Below are 27,230 nucleotides of genomic sequence, written 5' to 3' on the forward strand. Positions count from 1 at the left end.
CAGATGGGTTATGGAGATGATTATATATCACTGCAAACTTAAACAAATGGTAATGCCCATCAGAACCATGGCCTGGCTGCAGTATCATTACTAAAACAAATCAATGTAGTCCCATGTATCCATTTATAGCTACTGACTTAACAAATGCTTTTTTCCCATCTTTACCATTAATAACAATGAGAAGCATTTTGAAGCAGTTTGCCTTTGCAAGGCAGGGCAACAATATACCTGTACTGATTTGCCTCGAGGCCATGTGAACTCTCCTGCTTTCTGTTGTAAAACAGTCCAAAGGGACTTTGGTCATCTTGATAGTCTACTTCACATCAGTCTGACCCAAGGCAATGATGACATAATGCTAATTGGACCTGGGGAGAGTGAAGTAGCAAGTATCCTACACGTCTTAGTAAATCCCATTTATGCCAGAAGGTAGGAGATAAAGTCTGTGGAAGTTCAGGGGCCTGCCACATGTGAGAAATAAGTGCAACTTATTTCTGGGGCACATCTCTTTAAAGTGAGAGACGGGTTGCTGTATCTTGCATTTACCACCATGAAAGGCGCAACGTACATTGGTTCTCTGGATTTTGGAAGCAATGTATGCCACATTGGAGCATGGTGTTCCAACTCATCTACCTAGCAAGCTGTGAGGCTAGTAGTTTGAGTAAGATCCAGAGCAAGAAAACATTCTGAAGCAGGTGCAGACTATGGTGCAAGCTTCCGTGCCACCTGAGCCTCATGGCCTAGCAGACCCAATGATATTCAAAATGTCTGTGACTGAGAGACTGCCTTATGGAACCTCTGGCAATCCCTAGTAGGGAACTCATAGCCTGCTGGCAACTATCACCCTTTGAAAGCAGCTCTGGCTTGCACCTGTGGCTTGGTAGAGACTGAAAGCCTCGCCATGGGCCATCATGTATGCGTGTGACCCAGACTACCCAACATGAATGGGAACCTCCACTGAACCATCAAACTCTGTATGTGCAGCAGCAATCCATTTTAAATGGAAGTGAGATACATGCAGTCAGTCCCATGCAGATCCAAGGGTCAAGTGAACAGCCAAGCAGATGACTCAGCCTCCTACCCTGCCTGGTCCCCTGTTTCACTGCATGTGCATGGTCTCCTGGGAAGGTTTCTGTGACCACTTGATGAAGGAGTATGGGTCTGGTATACTGTAGGATCTTCTGATATGCATCTGTAGCATCCGGTGTACAGCTTCATTTGATGGTGGCCCTGAAAGATCATGGGGAAGGGAAATCCTCCCAGTGGGCAGAACTTTGAACAGTACACCCGGTTGTCACTTTGTGTGAAAGAAGAGACTGTTCAGATCTCAGCTGATTCAAAAACCGTAGTAAACAGATTGTCCAGCTTGTTAGGGGCTTGGGGAAAACAATATAGGAAAAAGAGTATCATGAAGGCATGGGGGGCGGGAGAAGTATGTTAAGGTATGTTTCAGAACAGAGACAGAGTATATACAGAAGATGCTCGTAATAGGTGGGTTGACCAGATAACTTGTCATGTGGATACCAGTTGATTTTTTTTCTAATTTTTTTAATGTTTATTTATTTTTGAGAGAGAGAGAGAGAGACAGAGCACAAGCAGGGAAGAGGCAGAGAGAGGGAGACACAGAACCCCAAGCAGGCTCCAGGCTCTGAGCTGTCAGCACAGAGCCCGATGCGGGGCTTGAACCCATGAACCGTGAGATCGTGACCTGAGCCAAAGTCAGATGCTCAACTGACTGAGCCTCCAGGTGCCTCATGGATACCAGTTGATTTCTTTCTCCAGCTACTTTGATGCTTTCTCAATGAGCCTACCTATGCACAGAGTGGCCATAAATGGCAGGGACAGAACTAGGCATAAGTTGAACAATATGGTCTTCCCCTTATTTGGCTGCCATCATTGCCAACTGCCCCACCTGCCCACAACAAAGGCCAGCCTTTAGCTCTGATATAGACATTTGTGTAAAACAAGAAACAAATTAAAACATGAGCACAGGGCAATATATGAAAGTGTTGAATTACTATATTGTACACCTGAAACTAATAGAACACTGTATGTTAACTAACTGGAAGTAAAATAAAAACTAAAAAAAGTAAATAAACATTAGGAACTTGATAAAAACATTAAATAAGTAATCAAATAGCTTAGCCTTCTTTCATTTTCTCTTTCACTTCCATTGATCAGACAAGGGCTTAGAGGAAATCTAGAAGGTTCAATATTTAGTTTCAGAAGTTCAGATGTTGACACTTGGGACTTAGGAGTCTCAGGCTTAGGATTTCTATTTAAAAAAAAAAAAAAGAAAAAAAAAAGGGCTTAGAGCTAATTTGAACACTAATTCAGGTATGAGTATCCTTTGTGTTATAAATGACTGACCCATAAACTTTTAAAATAATATATTTATTAAATATCCACTAGAATGGCTCAAATTAAAAAGACTAACCATACCAAATATTGGCAACAGTGAGGAAGTACTGGAATGCTCACACATGCTGGTGGGAATGTAAAATGAGACAACCACTTTGGAAAACACTTTGGCAATCTCTTGAAAAGTTAAACATGCACTTAGGCTATGGCTCAGTGTTTTCAATCCTAGTCCTTATCCAAGGGAAATGAAAGCCTGTACGTACACCAAATTGTTCATGGCGGCTTTATTTACAAGAGCCCAACATTCCCCAGTGTTTTGGGGAAAAACCCAAAATGTCCATCACAAGGTGAAAAGAGAAACTTTGCAAATTCATGCAATTGAATACGACTCAGCAATAAAAAGGAGTGAATTATTGACACATGTAACGATATAAATGAATCTCAAAATGATTGTGCCAAATGAAAGGAGTGACATAAAAAAGTACATGCTGTATGATTTCATTTATATACAATTTTTAGAAAATGCAAACTAATCTACAGTGACAGAAAACAGATCAGTGGTTGTGTGGCATAGGAGGGAAGTTGGGAGGATTGGGAGGAGGAATCACAAAGGAGCACATGGAAGTTTTGGTGGTGATGGGTATGTCTATTACTTTGATCATGGTGAGCGTTTCATGGATTTATATATAGATCTAAACTCACCAAATTGTACATTTTAAATATATGCTAGCTGTAGTATATCCATTACTTCTCAGTAAAGTTGTTTATTTGTATTTATATATTTTTACTTATAATCCAATCCAGTAAAAAAGATTGTCTGGGTTTGATTAAGCATGTAGTACAGGGGTTTCAACTGAGAAACAGATCACTGAAACCTTGCACAGTTAGCAAGAAGTGGGAAGGAAAAGGAAGAAAGGATGCTGTGTGCCAGGTACTTTTTAGGGTTTTCTGGGTTTTTTTGTTTTGTATTTACTTTTATGTACTCCTCATGTCACTCCTAAAAGACAGGTAACATTATCCTTTTTTGAAAGTAATCTCTACACCCAACATAGGGCTTGAACTCATGACCCCCCAGATCAAGAGTCACGTGCTCTCTACCAGTGGAGCCAGCCAGGCACCCTTAGAAGTAAGGAAACTTTAGCTCTGAGAGGAAAAGCAACCTAAGTCCATCTATATCTACTTCGTGTTCTTTTGCCTGTACCATGCTGTCTGTCTCTGTCTCTGAAGCCAGATTTAAGTGGGCTTCATATGACAAATATAAATCAAGGTAAAGCTTTGGGAAAGGAGAAGGCAAATGGAGGGAAGCACCTCCAAAATGGCGACAGGGACAGCTGTATTCAGGAAACAGTGGACAAGCCAGCTCGACCAAGGAAAAGCATTCCTGTGGGGAAGCAGAGTCAAAAAGACTTCTAATGGTGAGCAGTCAGATTTTTGAAGGCCATGAACATCAGAACGGAAAGTTAGGACTTTGTCCATAGGCTGTGGATCTTAGTGAATAGCAGGTCCGACTTGCCAATTAAGCAGGAGGCACAGTGTCTAGGACCCATGGTACATTCAGGAGTCTAAAAAAATATTTTAATTTTAATTTATCTCAACATGAAAGAAAAGGATATATAAAGTGAATGCAGTTTGGATCATATACATCCGTCTTTGTAATCATGCAGTTGTAAAATATATGTATATATTTAATATAATTACATATAGTTTTTTTCTGATGGAGAAAGAGACCCACGAAGGCAAAGTGCCTAGGGCCCATGGCGTCACAATGTGGCCCTGGATATGAGTAGGAGGATTCAGGAATGACTTCAGACTTTGGAAACTGCAAAGTTCACACCGAATGGCTAACTGTGTTATTGACCGAGATGGTGAAATCAGGAAAAGCAGTTTAGGGGAAATACTGCTCTGCTGAGTTGGAGGCTGTTGCAGAAATTCCGGACTTTGATCAGGGTGGTGGCTTTGGGGAAGAGGAGTTCTTTGAACTGGGATCTAACTGGGATTGAGAAGAGAAAGTTGAATATGAGAAACCACCTCAGGAATTTCCCACCCCAACTGCTGGATGATCCCAGGCTTCCTCTCATTGCCGTGACAGGAAGAAAAGGGTTGAGTGATGGCTCTCACCTCTGAAGGCAGTGCTGGTTCATGACCTCCTGTGTCATTAACTTGAGCCTCTCTTGTCTCCTTCACGTCACCTCATTCTCTGTGGTCCTATACACTTATGTAGGTTACATTTTCATTTATAGAGTATTTGAATTTAACTGTAATGTCATAATAATATTAGCAATCACAGTTTTTATTTGTAAGAACTTTCAAGTGCAAAAGTATTTTCTAGTAAGTGTTTTATAGGATATAATGTGCACAAGAGATAGGAGAGGCAGATGACTCGATTTCCCACTCCACAGATGAAAGAGCTTGACAGAGCTCCCCGTCTTTGGTAGAACTGGGATAAAGATCATACCCCTTGACTCCCAATTCTCTTTGACCCTTACCACCAGCAGCAGTAAGCTTAGATTTAAAGGAAGTCGAAGTCGTCATCACTTTGCAGGTTACAATTCAATTTTACAATACCAAAAACTTCTTTATTTTTTTAAAGTTTTATTTATTCATTCATTCATTCATTCATTCATTTTAAGTTTCCTCTCTTCCTTTCCTCCTTTATCCACTGTCTCTCACTCCCCTCCTCCTTTTCCCTCTACCTTCCTCCCTTTTGTGTTCACATCTTGACATTACTTCCCCAGTATTTGTCTTCCATTCATCATCATTCTGTCTCCTGCATCTGCATTTAAACAGCTGCAATGTCATCAAATAGCCCTATCACACTTCCCTCCTGCTTGCTCGATAAACTTGCATTTCCGGAGTAAATCCATAAACTTTTTACCAGTATATGTTCAAACAATCCAGTTAGAAAATGGGCAAAGAATATGAAGAGACATTTCACTGAAGAGGATGTTTGGGTGGCAAATGAACACACAAAAAGATGTCCAACATCATTAGCCCTTAAGGAAATGCAAATGAAAACCACAGTATGATATCACTATGCTTCTGTTATAACTGCTAAAATAAAACATAGTGACAAGACCAAATGCTGGCAATAGTGAGGAGAAATTAGATCTCTCACGCATTGCTGTTGGGCAGGTAACATGATACCCACTCTGGAAAATAGTTTCTTAAAGTACTGGGGCGCCTGGGTGGCTCTGTCAGTTGAGCATGTGACTCTTGATTTCAGTTCTGGTCATGATACCAGGGCCATGGGATCGAGCCCTGTGTTGGGCTCTGCGCTGAGCATGGATCCTGCTTGAGGTTCTCTCTCTCTCTCTCTCTCTCTCTCTCTCTCTCTCTCTCTCACTCTCTCTCTTCCTCTCTCCCTCTCTCCCCCTCTGTCCCTCTTCCCCACTTGTGTTTTCTCTCTCTCTAAAATAAAAAAAATTAAGAAAAATACTAAACACACACTTAGTGTATGAGTTATAATTGTACAACCTGAGCATTTATCCCAGAGAAATGAAAACTCATGTTTGCACAAAACCTGCACACAAATGTTCATAGAAGGTTTACTTGTAATAGCCTCAAACTGCAAACAATCAAAATGCCCTTGATAAGGGAATGATTCAACAAACCATGGTACAATGATACCATCAAATACTATTCAGCAACAAAAGGAACAAACTATTGGTACAACAACTTCATGGATCTCAAGGGCATTGTGCTAAATGGAAATAAGTGAATCTTAAGAGGCCGCATGTTATATCATTCCATTGATGTGAGATTCTCAAAATGATGAAATTATAGAGATGGAAAACAGATTAGCAACAGCCTGGAGTTAGGGATGTTACTGGGGGAGAAGGTGGGGTAGCACAAGGGAGATCTTTGTGGGGTGGGATAGTTTTATATCCTGATTACAGTAGGGTTGCATGAATCCACATGTGATTAAATGGCATAGAACTATGCCATTGCATAGCATCAATGTCAGTTTCCTGATTTTGTTATTGTCTCCTATTACACTATAGTTACATAAGAGGTAATCATTGGGGAAGACTGGATGAAGTCTACAGGAGAACTTGACTCCATTGTGTCTACTATTTTTGCAAGTTTCTGTGACCCTGTAATTATTCTAAAATAAAAGTTTAGGGACGCCTGGGTGACTCAGTCTGACTCTTGATTGTGCTCAGGTCATGATCTCACAGTTCATGAGTTTGAGCCCCATGTGGCAGAAGCTTTTCTTTGCTTTTTTTAAATGGAGTAAAATGTAGCAATTAGCCAATTTTTAATGACTACTAAAAATATCTAGTAATGTCTTCATTATTTCAAAGATATGAAAAAATTCCCATATGTTTTCATTAATTTTTTTTTTTTTTAGCATTTATTGGTTTTCAGAAACCGAGACAGAGTGTGAGTGGGGGAGGTGCAGAGACAGAGGGAGACACAGAATCCCAAGCAGGCTCCAGGCTCTGAGCTGTCAGCACAGAGCCCGATGCAGGGCTCAAACCCACAAACCGTGAGATCATGACCTGAGCCAAAGTTGGACACTTACCTGACTGAACCCAGGCACCCCCCATATATTTTCTTTCTAGAACTCCACATTTTACACTTAAGTCTTTGATCCACTTGGAATTTTCTTAGAGTAAGGTGTAAGATATGGTTCCAACTTAATTTCCAGATTTCAGTCTTTCCTGCCTTCTCCATACTTGGGGATTTTTGGACTTCTCTCTGATCATCAGTGGGGAGCTGTTTTTAGCTTTAGCCAGAAATATTTCTCAGGTGGTCAAGTTCAGTCCTCCTGGATTAAGGCTGGCTCTTCTTTTGGACCTAATATCTCATCACTTAACCTTATGGAGAATTTATTCCTGGATAGTCTGAATCAGTTTGTGATTTCTTGTTTTGTTTTGACCAGAAGCAGTGCATAAAAAAATTACAATGCCCAGGGATCAGCACTTGCTTCCAGAGCTCTCCTGAGCATGCAACCAGCATCAGGTATCATCACTGGTCATGTTGCATTTCTAGGATTTGTAGATTCAGAGTGGATAGAGAGTAATAGTTGGATTTAGGGGTGTGGCAGTGGCCCTAACTGCATCAGAAGAGAGCCTATAGTTTTGGGGTGACCTCCTGGTTTGTCCCCGACTCTCCCTGTGGTGGATGGGAAAGTAAGAATAGAGGAAGCTATGGGAATGCAAGCTGGTGCAGCTGCTCTGGAAAACAGTATGGAGGTTCCTCAAAAAACTAAAAATAGACTACCCTACGACCCAGCAATTGCACTACTAGGCATTTATCCAAGGGATACATGTGTGCTGTTTTGAAGGGACACATGCAGCCCCATGTTTATAGCAGCACTATCAACAATAGCCAAAGTATGGAAAGAGCCCAAATGTCCATCGATGGATGAATGGATAAAGAAGAAGTGGTATATATATACAATGGAGTATTACTCAGCAATCAAAAAGAATGAAATCTTGCCATTTGCCACTACGTGGATGGAACTGGAGGGTATTATGCTAAGTGAAATTAGTCAGTCAGAGAAAGACAAAAATCATATAACTTCACTCATCTGAAGACTTTAAGAGACAAAACAGATGAACATAAGGGAAGGGAAACAAAAATAATATAAACACAGGGAGAGGGACAAAACAGGGAGACTCATAAATATGGAGAACAAACAGAGGGTTACTAGAGGGGTTGTGGGAGTGGGGGGATGGGCCAAATGGGTAAAGGGCACTAAGGAATCTACTCCTGAAATCATTGTTGCACTATATGCTAACTAATTTGGATGTAAATTAAAAAAAAAAAAAAAAAGAATAGAGGAAGCTGGTCCAACATTCACCTCCTTCTTGCTCATATGCCTGAACACAAGCAGGGGTTTGCATCTGGCCCCTGTGCTGATTGATCTGTGACCATTTGCTACCGGTTGTTAAATATTTTTAATATCCGTACCCTACCCCCCACCTCCAGTAGAGGCTTTGTTCTACTTTCTCTTGGCTACAGAGTTTAGTTTCAGAGGTCATAACTTGACCCTGTTGGTTTCTCAATCACATGATATTTACTGAAAATTAGGATCTGCCCTACCTGATGATGGATGTTTTTATTTTGAAGTCCTGTTGGGACTTTCTTTTTGTAACTATGTCTCCATGAGCATTTTAAAGGGGAGCCAGATGGATGACTCAGCCAGGGTTCTTTAGCTGCCCACGTAACCAGGAAGAGCTTAGAAGCAGGCTTTAGAGCCAACCCCTGGAAGTTGTATCCATTTTTTGGTTTAACCTGTCTAGAAGTTGGTGTGCTAATAATTGTAAATAATATAATGGTTTACTGGATTGTTCTTTGTCGAGTTAAGAAACAATGGCTATAGGAGAACCAAATACTAGAAAGCGTCGTCTCCCTGAACTTGTGATTTCCTAGGGCCGTGGGTTGTAACTGGGGGTGTGTCAGGATCACCAGAAGCTTAAAGACCCAGATGCCTCGCTCTTACAGCTCCCATCCGGCCCTCCTGGCAGGTGGGTACTTGAGAACATGGGGGTAGATGTTTGACAAGGGACAAAGGAAGACTCGTCTGCTTAACCTACTTACTGATGTTCACCCAACCTCATCTGATAGGGTTAACTCTTTACTCCTAGTGTTTCATCCACTTGGAGTCTCCATCAAACATGTGGAAAAGAATAACTCATTGTGAGCTTCCACCTAGTAGCCTCACCTCACCAGGGCTCCCTTTTTCATGCTATAATGTTGCTCTACTCATGATCTTTGAAATAGATTTAAGTGAATGGCTAATGCTTTCCTGCCTTAAAAAGAAAAAAAGAGAGGGGTGCCTGGTTGGCTCAGTCAGAAAAGCATGCAACTCTAGATTTTTGGGTCATGAGTTTGAGCCACATATCAGGTGTAGAGATTACTAAAACAAAACAAAACAAAACAAAAAAATAAATAAAGTGATCCACTATATTAAATTATCTGCTAATGGTTACACAGGCTCCTGACAGTCTATGCATCAGTGTCTCTTTTCACTCTACTATGTAGTCTCCCAATGAAACAGAGTTGAACCAATTGATCTCTGAGAATGCAAAAATTTAAAAAAATCTTGAAGATTCTTGACTGTTTTACTAATAACTCTGTCAACAGCACCTGCAAGCTCCAGAGCCTTCTATTTCTAACTATAAATTAGTGAATAAATTGAATTCTTTTTTTAATTTTATTTTTTAATTTTAATTTTTCAAGTAATCCCTATGCTCAATGTGGCTCCCAAACTCATCATACTGAGATCAAGAGTTGCATGCTCTACTGACTGAGCCAGCCAGGCGCCTCTCTATTTGTTTATATTTACCAGTGTGTTAGCCAATTTTGTTTACCTCCTCCCCCTATTTCCTTCTGTCTCCTGTGATCATTTTCAATTTTTTTTAATGTTTTATTTATTTTTTGAGAGACAGCACGTGCAAATGGGGGAGGGACAGAGAGAGGGGGACAGAAGATGTGAAGCAGGCTCTACTCTGATAGCCTGACAGCAGCCTGAGGTGGGGCTCAGACTCACGAGCCCTGAGATTATGGCCTGAGCCAAGTCGGAGGCCCAACCAACTGAGCCACCCAGGCAGCCCTCATTTTCCATCTTTAAGAATGTCTTAACATTTCCCTAGTGAGGGAGTCATTTGGTGATAAGCAATCTTAGTCTTTGTTTTTCTAAGGAGGAAAAGTTGTAGGGAGTATATGGTTGTGGTTGAGCGTCTCCAGCCTGGCACTCATTCTGTGATTTCCTTTCCTTTTGTAGGGTCCATCTTTTGTGTATCCCATGCTGCTCCCTGTGTTGTTCTTGTTGTTGTTGTAAATCCTTTATTTTGTGAAGCCCGCTTTACAGTGGCATCTTAAACAGGGGCATGTCAGATATAGTTTTGGAGCCTTTGCATATCTATAAATGTCTTTGTTTTACCTTCATACAAGATTTGTAATTTGAGGGGCGCCTGGGTGGCGCAGTCGGTTAAGCGTCCGACTTCAGCCAGGTCACGATCTCGCGGTCCGTGAGTTCGAGCCCCGCGTCAGGCTCTGGGCTGATGGCTCGGAGCCTGGAGCCTGTTTCCGATTCTGTGTCTCCCTCTCTCTCTGCCCCTCCCCCGTTCATGCTCTGTCTCTCTCTGTCCCAAAAATAAATAAACGTTGAAAAAAAAAAATTAAAAAAAAAAAAAGATTTGTAATTTGATATAGAGTTTGGCAGGCATGCCTCCTTGAACATTGTAAATAAACGTCCTAACACCTTTCAGTATTGCCCTTGAGAATTAAATGTCCTTTTGATTCCGCATTGTCTGTGACTGTTTTTCCTCTCTGAAAGTGGTGAGAATCCTTAATTTATGTTGTTTCTCCAAAATTTTATGATTGTATGCTGGGAGTCTTTTTCATTTATTTAAATCAGGCAATTGGTGAGCAGTTTCAACCTGAAGTCTATGTTCTTCTAGTCTGGACTTTTTTCTTTAATCTCAGTTCTTTGATAATTGTATTCCTTCCATTTTATCTGTTCACTTTTTCTGGAACTGCTATGAGTTACCTGATAGGTATTTATGATTTCTTCTCTCAGTCTATTGTCTTTTCTCCCTTATTTCCATATCTTTTTCTTTTATAGTTCTACTATCTGGGAGATTTGCTGAATTTTTGTAGTCTGGCCTTTCTACTGAATTTTTTAAGAACTCTGATTTTTCCAGAACTTTTTAAAATTTTTATTCTTTTTTCATAGCACCCTGTTTGGTTTTTATGGGTGAAATATATTCTCTCATCTTGCTGAAAATAATGATAATATCTAAAAAGAGTATATTCTGCTTCATATGTTATACCTGTTTTCTTTGGATTCTTCTTCTGTACATGTTTTCTGTATTTTTCCTACTTGCTTTCAGCAAATGATAGCTATCCTTTGATTCTTTTTAAAAAAAATTTTTTTAACATTTATTTATTATTGAGAGACACAGAGCATAAGCAGGGGAGGGGCTGAGAGATGGAGAGACACAATCTGAAGCAGGCTCCAGGCTCTGAGCTGTCAGCACAGAGCTCGACGCGGGGCTCAAACCCACAAACCGTGAGATCATGACCTGGGCAGAAGTTGGACGCTTAACTGACTGAGCCATTCAGGTGTCCCTAGCTGTCCTTGATTCTTAACAAACAGCACATTCTATGAAGGGAGATTAAGAGAAAAGGGATAATAAAGACTTGCTTTTACTGCTATTGTTTTGAACTAAGCACCTAATTCTCTTTTTTTTTTTTTTTTTTATTTATTTTTGAGAGACAGAGAGAGAGAGAGAGAGCAAGTTGGGGAGGGACAGAGAGAGCGAGACAGAATCCCAAGCAGGCTTTGTGCCATAAGCACAGAGTCCAATGTGGGGCTTGAACTCATAAATCAGGAGATCATGACCTGAGCTGAAGTCGGTCGCTCAACCAACTGAGCCACCCAGGCGCCCCTGGGGGACTTTTTTTTTTTTTTAAATTTTTTTTTTTTAATGTTTATTTATTTTGGGGACAGAGAGAGACACAGCATGAATGGGGGAGGGGCAGAGAGAGAGGGAGACACAGAATCGGAAGCAGGCTCCAGGCTCTGAGCCATCAGCCCAGAGCCTGACGCGGGGCTCGAACTCGCGGAGCGCGAGATCGTGACCTGGCTGAAGTCGGACGCTTAACCGACTGCGCCACCCAGGCGCCCCCCTGGGGGACTTTTAATAGTGTTGACTACCATAGTAAGGACATATTTCTTTGTCTTGAGTTTTGAGGTCCCATACATACTTATTAGAGCCCTAGAGCCCTAGTTAGGAGGACTGGGTTCTACTTCCTGGTTGTTACTGTGTGATCATTGGTGTATCTGAACCTCGGTTTCCTCATGTGTAAAATGGAATCCATTTCCCTCACTGGGCCATTAATGGGGATCAAATGTGGTAAACCAGTTGTCTTCAGCCATGAACCATCAGTCCAAATGCTCTTAAATCCCGCCATTCCACAAAGATATACAAGTGTAACACTCGCTCTCCAGGAGGCCATTCTTTCAGGAAAGATTACTTTTTGGCTGAGAGTTGGCAAACAGCTGCCACATTTTAATTTACTGTGATTTTTTTGTTTGTTTGTTTTCTTGTTTTGGTTTTGTTTCCTAACCTGGTCTAGTTCCAGTTTGTTGGCATCTGGATGAGAATCCTGAGGCCATATTCTGTTTTATTCAGCCTCTGATTGGTCTTTTAAAAACAAACATGGGTGCATGAAGTTGATGTCAGGAAAATGACTTTAATCCATTAGTCACCTTGGGTAGATAAGACAGGTGGCCACTGCACGTACAAAGGAATAATCCACAGTGACTAAGGCAAAAAGTAATCCCTTTCAGAACCAGGTCAAGCAGTTTATTTAGAGCTAGGGTGGTGACTCAGCCTGTTGAGGCTTGTACTTCCAGGTTGGGGGACCTGTGAGGTGTTTTGGGAGTGTGTGTGTAGCTTGGTGGGAAGAGTGATTTATCCTTCTGGAAGAGTCGCTTTGCATCTCTGTCTCTCTCTGTCTCTCTGTCTCTGTCTTTCTCTCTTGGTCTCTCCATCTTCCTCTCTCTCATTTGCTCTGGCTCTCACACTCTTTATAACTCTCTTTTGTTCTTTCTCTTCAGACTTGCTTTGACTCCTCTTTCTCCCCGGCACATTCTTTTAAGGTCTCCTGCAAGGCTTTTGCCTGAGGCCTGACAGGGCAGGGGAGGGAAGAAGACTGGTAGGGCTGTGGCTGCCCCTGGTGGAGCCTGTTCTGCACCCTTTCTATTACTCTTTTGTCCATTCCATTCTCTATCCTGTCCTCCATTTGGAACCCAGTGATGTCCAAAGAGATGCTTTAATGGGAGTCTAGATGCTATGATCATCTTTCTTGTGACTTCTCATTGCCCCCACTCTTGATGTAGTCTGTGTTTTTGTTGTTGTTCTTGTTGTTTGAGAGAGAGAGAGAGAGAGAGAGAGAGAGAGGGAGAGAGAGAGAATCTTAAGCAGGCTCCACACTCAGCATGGAGATCATGACCTGAGCCACAATCAAGAGTCAGACACTCAACTGACTGAGCCACCAAGGTGCCCCTAGTCTATGTTTTAAAGACCCCCTAAGTCTTTGGAAATATTTCTGTGGAAGAAAACATGAGAGAGCTTTACCAGCCCTTTATCTGCAAGAGGCACACAATTGCAAATGAACAGATAAAAAGGGAAACATAATTGGGGGCGGTTAATTTTAGTTCCCAAGAGGATCATAGAGGACATCAAAGAGTAGCTAGGGATTGATTATCTGTAAGGAAAAAAAATGTGATGCATATTTTTCTTCAAAAACAACCCAAAGTCATGACAAGCCATGACACAAATAAATACAAGACTAGTAATTAAGCACAGGTTTCTAAGATAATGATCCAAGAAAGACATAGTACAGAGATAAAGAGGAATACACCCGTATTTATTGAGCCTTTGTGCTATCTGGAAAGCTGTTGCAATAAATGATAAAAATAATAAATGATTCAAAGTTCTTGGGCTAAATATAGCTGGGTAAGAACAAACGAGTAACACTAGCAAAGTAGACTGTATTTCTGTGCACGAAGAGATGTTGTGAGCCATAATTCCATTCACTTCAGACATTTGTTAGGCACACACCAGGGACAAAGCTTTGTTCTAGAAATTGGAAGGAGCTCTACAATAAATAAGCCACTGTTATTAAGGAAATAAAGATTTTCTATTTCATATGTATTTCAGTTAATCAGATTAATGTGTTTCTTGTGTTGTACTCTGTGTTATTGCTCATTGGTCTTATTCCTACTAAGGCCGGGGGAGGATAAAACTTGTTACTCTCTCTATAGGGGATGTTCATTTGCCCTAAAGGAAGGAGCTGGGTAAGAGAGGCCACTCTCAACCAGAAAGCTAGAACTCAGAGGGGTCTCAAAACTCAGAGCTACAAAGTATAAGCCACATATACGGCTGGGAGGAGCTCTGTGGTTTGTTGTTGTTGTTATTGTTGTTGTTTGATTGTTTTCCTCCAGAGCCTTAAGCAAGGCCTCCTTGCAATGTTCCGGCTTTGTTTTCTCTGTACTTCTGATCATACAAAGAAGGGTCTCGGATGCTTTGTGCACAGTGGTTCTGACAAAGTTGGTCTCTACCAGCAACATTAGCCTCCACCTGGGAAATCATCAGTAATGCACATTCTTAGATCCCACCCAGACAAACTGAATCCGGAATTCAGGGTGGGGCCCCGTGATGTGTCCAGCCTCCCAGGGCGTTCTGACGCTGGCTCCTGTGGAGACCCACTACTGCGCCTAAGAACTGAGGGAGAACAGCGCCCTCTGGAGGCCCTGTGGTCACAGCAGCCTTGGAAAAGGATCCCTCTCCAGGGGAAAGGGGGACAAAGTCAGGGTTTCCAAGCCCATCTGTCCCTTCCCGCCCAGAGACTTCTACCATGGTCAGTTTTGGAGGCTCCGGATTGATTTAATTAATGGATATTGCTCTTCTCTTCATAGAAGTCCAGGCTCTCAAGAATTTTAATTTGAGTATTTACTGTTCCGTGTACTTTTTCCAGTTCTGGCGTTCCTATCACTCCTTTACCTTCCGCGCTTGTGCTTAAACAGCCCTCTCAGCTGGTCTGCGGTGCCTCTGCCACGGGTCCCTTTCCGTTCTCAGCTTTTCCCTCTCTTCCTCACGCAGAAAAGTGTTGTTTCCTTTCCTCTGTGCTCGCGTAGCTCTTGCTACAGCAACACCTCTCACTGTGTGTCAGTTAGCAACTGAGTCCCCTCTCTAGACTGGAGGGCAGGGAAGACATTCTGATCCTTTTTATCCGCCAGCATTTAGCACAGTGCCTGGTTAACAACGGGTGATTGGAAAATGGTTTCCAAATGAATAAATGGATGAATGTAACCCATAGTCTAGTTATGTAGAACTAGTTTCTGTTCCTAGAATGTCCCACCTGTCTTCCTCCATGCAGTCCCTTTCAATGTGAAATGCCCTCCCTTGTGCATCTGTGGCCTCTCCGGGTCTTACTTATACCTGTTATTTTGACTGTTCAATAAACACGTTGGGAGTGAACTGTAGAGTATAGACTATGCACTTGATCAGGCAGGGCCACCAGCGGGCAAGTTTGCTAAGTCACACTGTTCCCAAAGGGCATACATGGTAAAAATAGCACAAATAACAATAATAACATTAATCTATAATATTAATGCGTTACATTGATTGAGTTCTTAGCGTGTGCTAAGCCTTGTGCTAAGCCTTTTACATACATTATTTAATTCTTAAATTAGCCGATGAGAAAAGTGTCGGTATCTGTAAAATAATAGAGGCATTAGAGGGGTTAAATAATTTGCCCAAGATCATATAGCTAGAAGTGTCAAAGTAAAGATTAAAATCCAGATCTGGCTGACTCCAAAGTCAACTTAAAGCTAAATTGATCACTGACAAAATATATAGGTAGTAGAGACTTTGGTAGGGCAGAATTGTGAATCTAAACATAGTAGCAAAAAACCTGAACTCATATGCCACTCCATGAGCAAACTGATATTTATTGAGCACCTCATATGGGGCAGGTAACTTTCTAGGAGCGAGAGGATATAGGGGGTGAATAAGACAGACAAGATCCCTGCTCTCAGGGAAGTTACTTTCGTTCTTTTTTCCTTCTTCTTTAAAAAAATGTTTATTTGTTTATTTATTTTGAGAGAGAGAGAGAATCCCAAGTAGGCTCTGGGCTATCAGCATGGAGCCCGATGCAGGGCTTGAACTCAGGAACCGTGAGATCATGACCTGAGTTGAAATCAAGAGTCGGATGCTTAACCCAGGCACCCCATCAAGGAAAGTATTTTCTAGTAGGACAGTCTCTTTGAGGAGATAACATTTGAGCAAGCCATGGATAAGTAGAAGCCATGGGAAGCTTGGGGAAGAGTCTGTTTCAGGTCAAAAGAAGGAAGGGAAAAGGCCCCGAGGCTAGGAAAACTGGTGGAGGGACCAGCAGCCACAAACCACAAGTGGAATTGACTCTGGATCAAGCTTCTGGCTCACAGGTACTGTAAGAGTGGGAGCCAAACCCAGATTGTGAGTGGCCCAGAAGTTGAAGGTAAGCACAGTGAGTTTTACGCCATCTAGGAGACTGGGTTCTACATTCTGCTGGGTATTTCCTACTTTGTTGCCTTTTTAGAGTACTTTTGCAACAACCGAGCTACTTTCTCTCTGATGCTCCATTTACAGTGGCAAGATCCAATTCCCACAGTCTGTAGGGATAACATGGAGAGTCAGGAGGGAGGCCCAAGTGAGAGCGGGTCTTTTGGTAAGGACACATAATTGAGAAACACAGCTAGAGCAGACCCAAAGTCAGTCTGCTTTTTATGATCACAATGCCCTAACAGTTGCATACAAGGTCCTGTTTTGCTGGGACAGACCATTCCCCACAGCAGCCCCGCTGGCGTGTTGCCGCTTCGGCTCCAAATCCGGTTCACGAGGCCCTTTTGCTCCTTCTTCTTTGACTCCGTATTTGACATCTTCCACGTGGTGTCTCCTGGGTCTGGCTTCCCTCTCAGTGATGGTTGCCTTCTTATGGGTGCTGTGAGGCTCTCTCTCCTTTGTCTGGGGACTCACAGCCCTCCTCTTCACAAAAGGACTTCCCCACACCGTGCCACATGGTGTGGTCTAAAGTGATACTTCCTTCAGAATGTCCCTAAGAAAGAAGGACTCTGGGATGTGTGGAGCTCCCCTGCTCTCTTGGCCATGGCCAGTCACTGCAGTACCTCCCCCAGGACACCTGCATCCCTACACCTTTGTGGAGCATGTCGATATGTATTCATGCAGAAATATTTAAGGAGCATCTCTCTTAGGCCAGGTGCCATCTGTAGACGCTGGGTGGGGAGAGCTGTCAACCAAACAGACATGGCCCCTGCTGTCAGAGAAAACTGTTAAGTGAATAAAGCAAGATAATTTCAGACGATGATAAGTACCATGAGGAAAATAACAGGGAGTGATGTGGTAGCAATTGGGGGCAGGGAACCCAGACTAGGCCAGCTGTGTGAGCCTCCAAGAGGGATATTTGATAGACGCACACAACAGAGCACACAGTCTGGGAAGGTCTGGAGGAAGAACGTTACAAGCAGGGGAAAACAGGGCAAAGTTGCAGAACTATGAGTAAACGTGGTGTTTCACGAATAGAAAGAGGCCAATGTACATGGAGCAGAGGGAGGGGAAGGGAGGTGTGGGGGTGAGATCTGAAGGCAAAGCCCATGCTAAGGAGTTTAAATTTTGTTCTAAAGACAAAGGGGAGCCACTAAGCAGGTGAGTGACCCCATATTATTTACATATACACAAATTATATTATATTACTTATCTCATTTAATCGTCTCAAGAGATCACCAGGTAATTGGTACTTGAAAACAAAGAAGGAAAAACACTAAAAAGTTATAGGTTGGATCCAGAGGTCACTGACCAAAACACTACGCAGAGCCTGAAACCTGAATCTTCAAACTCCCAAGTCCAGTGTCATGCTCCAGCCGCAGCTGAGCACAAAGTAGAAACAATGGCCAGGATGAGAATAGGGGTGTGATGTGGTGTTTCTTTGTGCACATTCTGGGTACATGACAGAGGAATTGGGAATGAATGTCATAGAGGGATGTATATCTTTCTTTCTTTTAAAAAAATGTTTAATTCCAGGAGAGTTAACACACAGCGTTATATTAGTTTCAGGTATACAACATAGCGATTCAACAATTCTGTATATTACTCAATGCTCATCAGGATAAATGTGCTCTTTAACCCCCATCACCTATTCACCCATCGCCCCACCCATCTCCCCTCTGAGAAGCACCAGTTTGTCCTCTGTATTTAAGGGTCTGGTTTTTTGTTTCCCTTTTTTTTTTTCCTTTCTTTCTTTTTTTTTGTTTTTTTTTTTTAATTTTTTTTAATGTTTATTTTTGAGAGAGACAGACAGAGACAGAGCACAAGCGGGAGAGGAGCAGAGAGAGAGGGAAACACAGAATCCGAAGCAGGCTCCAGGCTCTGAGCTGTCAGCACAGAGCCTGACGCAGGGCTTGAACTCCCAGATTGTGAGATCATGACCTGAGCCGAAGCTGGAGGCTCAACCGGCTGAGCCATCCAGGCGCCCCACTTTATTTTGTTTTTAAATTCCACATATGAGTGAAATCATATGGTATTTGTTTTCCTTTGATTTATTTCACCTAGCATTATACCAGATCCATCCATGTTGTTGCAAATGGTATGATTCCATTCTTTATTATGACTAATATTCCATTGTGTGTGTGTGTGTGTGTGTGTGTGTATCCCATCTTCTTTATCCATTCATCTATTGATGGGCACTTTGGGTATTGTAAATAATGTTGCAGTAAACTTAGGCGTGCATACATCTTTTCAAATTAGTGTTTCATTTGTTTTTTTTAAGTTAATTAATTTTTTATTTTTAAAATTTTCTAAATGAAATTAATTGTCAAATTGGTTTCCATACAACACCCAGTGCTCATCCCAACAGGTGCCCTCCTCAATGCCCATCAACCACTTCCCCCTCCCCTCTCCACCCCCCATCAACCCTCACTTTATTCTCAGTATTTAAGAGTCTCTTATGGTTTGCCTCCTTCCCTCTCTGTAACTTTTTTCTTTCCCCCTTCTCCTCCCCCCTGGTCTTCTGTTGAGTTTCTCAGGATCCACATATGAGTGTAAACATATGGTATCTGTCTTTCTCTACCTGACTTATTTTATTTAGCGTAACACTCTCCAGTTCCATCCACGTTGCTACAAGTGGCCAGATTTCATTCTTTCTCATTGCCAAGTAGTATTCCATTGTGTATATAAACCACATCTTTTTTTTTTTTTAATTTTTTTTAACGTTTATTTATTTTTGAGACAGAGAGAGACAGAGCGTGAACGGGGGAGGGTCAGAGAGAGAGGGAGACACAGAATCTGAAACAGGCTCCAGGCTCTGAGCGGTCAGCACAGAGCCTGACGCGGGGCTCGAGCTCACGGACTGTGAGATCATGACCTGAGCCGAAGTCAGATGCTTAACTGACTGAGCCACCCAGGCGCCCCAAACCACATCTTCTTTATCCATTCATCAGTTGATGGACATTTAGGCTCTTTCCATAATTTGGCTATTATTGAAAGTGCTGCTATAAACATTGGGGTACAAGTGCCCCTATGCATCAGTACTCCTGTATCCCTTGGGTAAATTCCTAGCAGTGCTATTGCTGGGTCATAGGGTAGATCTATTTTTAATTTTTTGAGGAACCTCCACACTGTTTTCCAGAGTGGCTGCACCAGTTTGCATTCCCACCAACAGTGCAAGAGGGTTCCCGTTTTTCCATATCCTCGCCAGCATCTATAGTCTCCCGATCTGTTCATTTTAGCCACTCTGACTGGTGTGAGGTGATATCTCAGTGTGGTTTTGATTTCTGTTTCCCTGATGAGGAGAGACGTTGAGCATCTTTTCATGTGCCTGTTGGCCATCTGGATGTCTTCTTTAGAGAAGTGTCTGTTCATGTCTTCTGCCCATTTCTTCACTGGATTATTTGTTTTTTTGGGTGTGGAGTTTGGTGAGTTCTTTATAGATTTTGGATACTAGCCCTTTATCTGATATGTCATTTGCAAATATCTTTTCCCATTCCATCGGTTGCCTTTTAGTTTTGTTGATTGTTTCCTTTGCAGTGCAGAAACTTTTTTCTTGATGAGGTCCCAATAGTTCATTTTTGCTTTTAATTCCCTTGCCTTTGGAAATGTGTCAAGTAAGAAATTGCTGCAGCTGAGGTCAGAGAGGTTTTTTCCTGCTTTCTCTTCTAGGGTTTTGATGGGTTTTCAGTAATTTTGAGTTTATTTTTTGTGAATGGTGTAAGAAAGTGGTTTAGTTTCATTCTTCTGCATATTGCTGTCTAGTTATCCCAGCACCATTTGTTAAAGAGACTGTCTTTTTTCCATTGGATATTCTTTCCTGCTTTGTCAAAGATGAGTTGGCCATACATTTGTGGGTCCAATTCTGGAGTCTTTATTCCATTGGTTTATGTGTCTGTTTTTGTGCCAATACCATGCTGTCTTGATGATTACAGCTTTGTAGTAGAGGCTAAAGTCCGGGATTGTGATGCCTCCCGCTTTGGTCTTCTTCTTCAAAATTACTTTGGCTATTCGGGGCCTTTTGTGGTTCCATATGAATTTTAGGATTGCTTGTTCTAGTTTTGAGAAGAATGCTGGTGCAGTTTTGATTGGAATTGCATTGAATGTGTAGATAGCTTTGGGTAGTATTGACATTTTAGCAATATTTATTCTTCCAATCCATGAGTACGGAATGTTTTTCCATTTCTTTGTATCTTCTTCCATTTCCTTCATAAGGTTTCTATAGTTTTCAGCATACAGATCTTTTACATCTTTGGTTAGGTTTATTCCTAGGTATTTTATGATTCTTGGTGAGATTGTGAATGAAATCAGTTTCTTTATTTGTCTTTCTGTTGCTTCATTATTAGTGTATAAGAATGCAACTGATTCCTGTACATTCATTTTGCATCCTGTGACTTTGCTGAATTCATGTATCAGTTCTAGCAGATTTTGGTGGAGTCTTTCGGTTTTTCCATGTATAATATCATGTCATCTGCAAAAAGTGAGAGCTTCACTTCATCTTTGCCGATTTTGATGCCTTTGATTTCTTTTTGTTGTCTGATTGCTGATGCTAGAATTTCCAACACTATATTAAACAACAGCGGTGAGAGTGGACATCCCTGTCGTGTTCCTGGTCTCAGGGGGAAAGCTCTCAGTTTTTCCCCATTGAGGATGATATTAGCTGTGGGCTTTTCATAAACGGCTTTTATGATGTTTAAGTATGTTCCTTTCTATCCCGACATTCTTGAGGGTTTTTATTAAGAAAGGATGCTGAATTTTGTCAGATGCTTTTTCTGCATCGATTGACAGGATCATATGGTTCTTATCTTTTCTTTTATTAATGTGATGTATCACACTGATTGATTTGCAAATATTGAACCAGCCCTGCAGCCCAGGAATGAATCCCACTGGATCATGGTGAATAATTCTTTTTATATGCTGTTGAATTCGATTTGCTAGTATCTTGTTGAGAATTTTTGCATTCATATTCATCAGGGATATTGGCCTCTAGTTCTCTTTTTTGCTGGGTCTCTGTCTGGTTTGGGAACCAAAGTAATGCTGGTTTCATAGAATGAGTCTGGAAGTTTTCCTTCCCTTTCTATTTTTTGGAACAGCGTGAGAAGGATAGGTATTATCTCTGCTTTAAATGTCTGGGAGAATTCCCCAGGGAAGCCATCTGGTCCTAGACTCTTATTTGTTGGGAGATTTTTGATAACTGATTCAATTTCTTCGCTGGTTATGGGTCTGTTCAAATTTTCTCTTTCTTCCTGTTTGAGTTTTGGGAGTGTGTGGGTGCTTAGGAATTTGTCCATTTCTTTGAGGTTGTCCAATTTGTTGGCATATAATTTTTCATAGTATTCCCTGATAATTGCTTGTATTTCTGAGGGATTGGCTGTAATAATTCCATTTGCATTCATGATTTTGTCTATTTGGCTCCTCTCCCTTTTCTTTTTGAGAAGCCTGGCTAGAGGTTTATCAATTTGGTTTATTTTTTTCAAAATACCCAGTAGTGGGATTACTGGATCATATGGTAATTCTATTTTTAATTTTTTGAGGAGGAATGTATTTCTTTTTTTTTAAGTGTATTTATTTTTTTTAGTAAACTCTATACCCAACGTGTGATTCGAACCTGTGAGTCACACACTCTTCTGACTGAGCCAGCCAGGCACACCTGGGAATGTTTCTTTTTCTTTTTTAAATAAATTTTTCTTTTATTTTTTTAGGTTTATTATTATTATTATTATTATTATTATTATTAATTTGAGAGAGAAAGAGCATGAGAAGTTGAAGGTTAGAGAGAAAGGGAGAGAGAATCCCAAGCAGGTTCTGCACCTTCAGTGCAGAGCCCGATGCAGGGCTCAAACTCACAAACCATGAAATCATGACCTCAGCTGAAATCAAGAGTTGGACGCCCGACTGACTGAGCCACCCAGGCACCCCAGGAGTGTGTTTTTCTTAGTGGGCTAGTATATGAAGCAGAAGGGCACCTTGCTTTGGAAGAGGTTAACAATTTCTGGGAGATAGAGGAAGTAGTTCCAGAGAGGCTGACCTCAGGATTTTCAGAGTTCCGTAGAATTAAAGAGTAATAGTGACATTGCAGTAGCTCAATTTTATGGAACACTTACTAGGTGCCAGGCACTGCTCTAAATGCTTACACACACACACACACACACACACACACACACACACACACACACCAATTACAGGCAGGGGAAAGGGCAGGAACAGAGTTCCTGAGATACTAATAAGCGTGGCATGTTTGATGAATAGGAAGAGGTCAGTGTACTAAGAGCAGTAATGTTTTTTCTCTTCACAGCAAGCCAGCGAAGAAGGTATCGTCATTATCCAAATGTTGCAGATGATGAAACTGAGGCATGGAGAGGTTAATAATTTGCCCAAGATCACTCAACAAGTAAGTGGCAAGAACTCAAGAGCCCACACTTTTTAACCATGACACGCTGCTATTTATTGAGTGGACAATATGTATGGAAACTCTACACAAATTATTTATGACATGACCCTGAAAGATCGCCATTATTAGCCTCCTCCTTTGATAGATAAGAGAAGTGCGGAGACTCTGAGTAATTTCCCCGATGTTGTTCAGTGAGCTGGGACTCAAATCCAGATGTGCCTGATGCCTAAATCCATGCTTTTTGCTTTACATTCTACTACCTCTTAGTATCCCCAAGGAGGAGCCCTCTCAGACTGGACTGAGTAGCTGCTCTTTCCAATCCGAAGAAGTGCGGTGCTCAGAACTGAGCGTTTCAGGTGTTCTTGTTATTAATCCACTGAGACGCTTGGATTGAAAGAAAGTAGCTCTGGAGTCTTGCTGAGAGGGGAGTTGGGTCGTAAGGCCTAAGGGGCAGGACCCTCCCAGAAGTGATGACTGAGAATGTGATTTTAAAGCCCAAAGCCACAACTTCTCCTACAAGGCAGAGGTAGATAAAGTAACAACCACCAGGGAACTAGACAGGTGCATGAAATGACTTCGGGGGAAGCTCATTCTGTGCGCATTGCACCAGACCTGCTAGTCAGTCTTCTTTTTTTCATGTTTCCTCAATGATCTGACCCATTCAATACTCATTATCTTTCATATCTCCCAAGAGGAGACTTATGGGGACTTTGGTTTTTGGCCAAGAGAAGTCCAGGGTCATGCACGTACACAAATTCTTCAGGTCTTATTTCTCTGAATATTTTTCCATATTCCTCATTAATCTTAAATATCTCTTATGATTATTTCCTAACAGTCAAATTCTTCCAAATGTATTACCAAATGTAATTGTGCATATGTATGTGTTTGTGTGTGTTTGATGTTGAAGGGACTATTTATAATGACTATTATGTTCTCACGTTGGAGTTTTATAGCATTTAATCACCATGAAATTTGTACAAGGAACAACCTTTTGAAATCTAAAGGTCAGTGCCAAGATAATTAACATTTTAGACAATAAGTTTACGGTATAATAGACCTACTGAAATCTTAGTCAAATTGGTTATCTATATTTAATCTTGTTAAGAATTCCTTCAAAGTTTCCACTGCTTATTTTCCTAGGGCTTTCCAGTCTTATGAAAAGAACTGAAATAGAGCTTTAAAACAATCTATTTCAATGAATCCATGTAGTAAATAGGTAGTGTTGCCATGAGTCAGTTATAACAAAAACCAAAACTGTATGAACATTATCAGCCTGTGATTATAAGGGTCTTTTCTGTTAAAGAAAGGATTTATGTCCACAGGGCTCAGAATTCATGAGGTTATACTATTCTATAGATTATTACTTTAATTAACATCCAAGGGTAACCCTGCCAAGTGCAGCCTGGAAGTGAGGGGAGTTAATGGCTTCAGGAACAGCCCTCAACCAATGGGAATAAATGTTCCAGGCCTCCATCCTTCAGATGGACAACTCTACTTTTCAGGAGGTACCAGGGGTCAAGTTAGGAGTGACCTTGACAACGCACTCTTAATATTGGCTTTTCTTCCTTCCCTGATTCACTTTCCCCCACTCCTGTTTCCCAGAATCATCTCACAAATAAACAACCTGCCCTCAGTCCAAGTGCTAGTGTCAAGTTCTGCTTTAGGGAAAATCTGAATGAAGACATTTGGTACCAGATCTGGCTCTAGAAAGCAGACCATTGTAATGGGCCTCTTGAAATGTCTTACCTACTGATGTCATGGCTAGTGGTAAGTGAGGTGGTGTTAATCCTTTCAATGCTATAGCATCACAATTGCTAAGGCTCTTGGTGTATGCGTTGGGATGAGGTATAAACGAAAGGGAAAGCACTGAGTTGGTCAGAGGCCCAGAACTTGAGTGGTATAGGGCAGTGGTGATTCTAAAGATGGTGGAGTTGGCTGGATGTCTGCCTTGGAATCCCTGAAGGAAAAGAAGGGATGCAAGTCAGCCAACTATTAACTCAAGGGAGGCTGTAAATGCCAGAAGGCTTGCTTGGCAGCATATGTGGAGATCCTTGTTTCTTGTAGCTATAGGGTGGCCTGTGCTAACAAGCAGGCTCTCAATTTAATAATAAGGTGGCAGGTCTGCAAAGAATACTAGAATGCACAGCTTCCACCAGTGTCCCATGCTAAAGTCAGGGTTCCAGGGTAAATAAATTTGCAAGGATGTGTCTGAGAACCTTGGAGCCCTCCCCGTATTCCTCTGAACCCACCTAGCTGGCAGAAGCAGTGGTCCTCCTTGCTAGAGGAGAGAGAACAGCCTCCCTTCCCTGGAGACCATACAAAGCCTTATCTAAGATGGCTGTGTTGCAAGATGATGTTTATTCTCAAGATCTGACACTCTCTGACACTCTCATCCGCACCTTCCAGCTCATTGCTTCCAGACCAATAACTAGGGTCAAGTCTCAGCATAACCCAAGAGGGGAGGTTTAATACCTGCTGTGATAGAAATAGATGTTCGCCAAAATAATCTCAGGGCATGGCTAGTCTGTACTGTGTAGAACCAAGGAAGCATGTGCAGGAATGGATTTTGACTGTGTTGAGGTGGATGAGGAGGTGGAGGAACAGAATATAGAGCTCGTTAGGGACAGTGAAATGATTCTGGAACACTCTCCCATGACTCAGGATGAAATGTCCTGGCAAAGAAACATGCAGCTGGTTCCAATATCCTTCTGGGTGGCTGCGTGAAGCTTAAACATGATGTAGAAGCATATGGAGGACGGGGTCCCTATGCTCAGAGAGGTGGGCATGCTAGAATAGATTTATTAGATAAGATTGGGGAAGCTGCCTCCTGACTAGATTCTCAAAGAGGGCTCAGAAGGTACCCCTTTTATAAAGGAGATGAGGAATGCACTAGCAAGAGGCACCAGAATCACTGAAAGTGTCAGTGGTGGCTGCCTTTGTAAGGCTGGGACTGCCGGTAGCAGGTGCCGTTGCAGAAGTGATCCTCCTGGTGTCGATGGGAGCAGTAAGATTTCAGAATAACAGAGACCAGTGGCAGCATGTAAGCATCAGGCGCAAGGGAGACATAGCTATTATAATGACCAGCAAGAGGAGTGTCAGGCAGAGCGCCTTGACCTGCAAGGATCTGCAGTGATGGTTAATAGACTATGGTGTTCTCGAGGCTGAGACAAACGGGTCACCAACTGGGGAATGCTTGATTACTATAACCAGAAAGAAAATAAGACTTGATGAGCCAAAGAGTGATGTCAGTTTCCACTATAAATGATTTCTCTTCTGGTTTTCATATTTCAGTAGTTCTGACACACAAAGCCTTCTGAAAGGGGGGGTGGGTCCCTGAAGGTAGGCTTCTGCAACCCTCCAGCAAGTAAATACAGTACATATTCCTGTAGTTCTTCCCCCCAGTAGAAGTCCACACGGGGGAAGTTTCATATGAGCCCTGTCCATATAGGCGTAGGGTCTGAGCTCAAAATGTTAAAGGCTCCCCATTGTATTCCTATTCAATTCAGTTGCATAACCTTTGCAAAAACCAGATGGATGGTTGCAATGAAGGTCGGCTATATAAACTTAAACAAAGGTAGCCCCAATGATAGCTGCTGTAATATATGTGGCATCTATTTGTTACAGATCTGCTACTCCATATATGGCTATTGGAGTATGCCATAAGTGGCTGCTCCCCATATGGGGAATGCAGTTTCTTTTTTCCCCCCAGTTCTGTCAGTAACAGATGTCCAAGGTGTTCACAACATGGAGCAGACAGTGATGTACTCACTGGCTTGGACTAAAGTTATATTAACTCTCCTGATAGCTGACACAAAATAATTTCCATGGACCTTGACCCTCTTGATATTTTGCAGCATAACATGTTGATCCATTATAGCATTGATACATGAATTTGACCTGGTGAACAGAAAGTAGCATATACTGTGTATGCTTTAGTTAGAGTTATGTTCTCCAAAGGATGAAAGATAAAATGAAAAATACTCAGAGGATTGCCATATTGGGACAGTTATCAGAGGTCCAATTGCCTGGGGTTTGCTGGGATATCTTCTTTCAGTAGAAAACCAAATTCTAGCACATTGTGCCCTCAGCCACTAAGAGGGAGGCTTACTGCTTATTGGGTCTCTTTGGATTTAGGACATAACCAGTTTTGAGTAGAGAGCAGAACAAGGGAGGACTTTACCGTAGGCTAAGGTTATACAGCAATCTGCCCCAAACTTGTGCTAAATGATCCAGCAGATGCAGTCATGCTAGGATGTATCTGTGCTAGATGTATCTATGTGTGTATCTAGTGTTTAGTCTCTGGCCTCCTCCACTAGGAGAATTGCAGCGCAGATTTACAGGGTTCTGGACATAATCATGCCTTCTGTAGCAGAGAACCACTCACCATAGGAAAAGAGGTTCTGTAGAGACTGAGT

At 41.8% G+C, this 27,230-nt stretch overlaps 1 protein-coding gene across 1 annotated transcript in view; it reads left to right on the forward strand.

Annotated features, from left to right (window-relative positions):
- CUNH9orf85 (chromosome unknown C9orf85 homolog) overlaps positions 1-27,230 on the forward strand; it is a 133,360-nt gene that overhangs the window by 91,230 nt on the left and 14,900 nt on the right. Inside the window, exon 3 of the transcript XR_006966177.1 lies at positions 22,720-22,815. The gene's annotated coding sequence lies outside the window, so the exon portion shown is untranslated. The remainder of the gene's footprint in view (positions 1-22,719; positions 22,816-27,230) is intronic.

The sequence above is a fragment of the Lynx rufus genome, unplaced genomic scaffold (genome assembly GCF_022079265.1).
Source record: "Lynx rufus isolate CCGP_SWC_20201006 ecotype Redwood Valley unplaced genomic scaffold, mLynRuf1.p SCAF_10, whole genome shotgun sequence".
Taxonomy (NCBI): domain Eukaryota; kingdom Metazoa; phylum Chordata; class Mammalia; order Carnivora; family Felidae; genus Lynx; species Lynx rufus.